At 40.7% G+C, this 1,776-nt stretch overlaps 1 non-coding gene across 1 annotated transcript; it reads left to right on the top strand.

The window, feature by feature from the left end:
- On the top strand, positions 1-73 carry trnav-aac (transfer RNA valine (anticodon AAC)). Its single transcript has one exon. It is a non-coding gene; the product is annotated as a tRNA-Val (tRNA).
- Positions 74-1,776: the final 1,703 nt, after the last annotated feature.

Genomic DNA, 1,776 nt, shown 5'->3' with positions numbered 1-1,776 from the left:
GTTTCCGTAGTGTAGTGGTTATCACGTTCGCCTAACACGCGAAAGGTCCCCGGTTCGAAATCGGGCGGAAACATTTTGTAAATCATGTTCATTTAAATCGTAGAAAAATGGATCAATTCGCATTTGTTATGCAATGTAACAAAGTCCTGTTACATTTGTGTTATTCTGTACAGTTGTACACACACACAGAACACTGCGGTTTCGCTCGCTCACTTCCGTTTCCAGCCCTGACCGTGCAGACAGCCCCTCTCAAAGTTGCACATTCCGGCTGCTTTCAGTTGAATTGTGAAAGATTATTCAAGGATCCTGCAGCTTTACCTCGGTTCACAACAGCAGATCTAAGCCCCGTTTCTGCAAACTACAAACCATGTTTTCCAGAATTCCAAGGTGTATACGGAACTCAACCATTAAAATTCCCTTCATTAACCACAGGGGTTCAGGCAATTTTCTATGATTCTATAAAAAGTTATTGAAGTTTGACTGTCATCCGGTATACATGTTAGCAATTCCTGCAGTGTGCAACAAAATGTTGTGGGTTGATTAATGATAATAGAAACAGTTATGAAGTGTCTCACAGACTTCAATGATCCCTTAATACCGTTGGTTAACTAAAATCTATCAATTGCAGGTTAAAATGAGGAATTCATATTGCATCTTTGAAAGAGCTATCCAATCAGTCCCACTCCGCTGCTCTTCCCCCATAGCCCTGCTGAAACTCCTGCCAGTGGAAACGGTTTCCCCCTTAATTTTGATCACCTCTGTTAAATCTCCCCTGAACAGTGAATAATGGATCTCAACGCGGGCAAGTGTCAGATCATCCACTTGGGGCCTGAAAACATCATGTGAGAGAATCGGTTTTTTCTGTGAAATAGCCGGTCCCGTTAAATTTTACAAATGTTGCCCCAGATCGCTGCTCTCTCAAGCAATGAACATTTTAAACCATTCTCCTGAAATGCAATGTGTAAAATGAGATATGGGTTAACAGTTCAGGAGATGCAAAGAGCAAAATAAATTAATGAAGTTTCCACTGTCCCTCAGTAACCATATTATTACGTCTTTCATTCCGCAAAATAAAGTTACCGGTTAATTAATGGTGATTAAAGCAGTTCTTATTTATTCACATTAGATGCATGTAATTAATTTAATAAAATTACATCGCATTCATGAATAAGAAACGGTGATATCAAAATTTCTTCCCTAACCGTGAATCGAACCCAGCCTGCAACACTGATAGGAATAAATTATTGAATCATTTAATGGTGCCTCGAAAAATATCACACTACTAAATTAAAATCACTGCTTTAATGTGTTTCGGTGTTGAAGAGGATTGAAAAAAGCCCAGACTGCGCCCGCGGTGAGACAAAGTTCGAACTTACAAAGAAGTTGGTGCTGTGAAGTAACAGCTGGGCGAAAGCTGACACCGATTGAAGGACGAGAAACCGCTCAATATAAAGGATGAGCTCACAAACGTTAATTTCTGTATTCTGTGTAAAAGGACTCCCAAATTCTTGAATATACTCAATGACTGAGCATCCACTGCCCTCTGAGGTTGAGAATTGCAAAGATTCACAAGCCTCTGAATGAAGAAATGTCTCCTAATCTGAGTCTCAAATGGCCGGCCCCTTATCCTGAGACTCTGCCTCCTAGTTCGAGACTCTCCAGCCAGGGGAAACAACCTCTCATCTTCTACCGTTTCATGCCCTCCAAGAAAATTGTACCTTTCAATGACAACACATTTCGTACTTCTGAACTCCAGAGATTATAGGCCCAATCTAC

This window comes from Somniosus microcephalus, unplaced genomic scaffold (genome assembly GCF_052327205.1).
Source record: "Somniosus microcephalus isolate GS21.2 unplaced genomic scaffold, FLI_Smic_1.0 scaffold39, whole genome shotgun sequence".
Taxonomy (NCBI): domain Eukaryota; kingdom Metazoa; phylum Chordata; class Chondrichthyes; order Squaliformes; family Somniosidae; genus Somniosus; species Somniosus microcephalus.
Note: the sequence above shows the minus strand (reverse complement) of the source record. Positions and strands in the feature narration are given on the sequence as shown.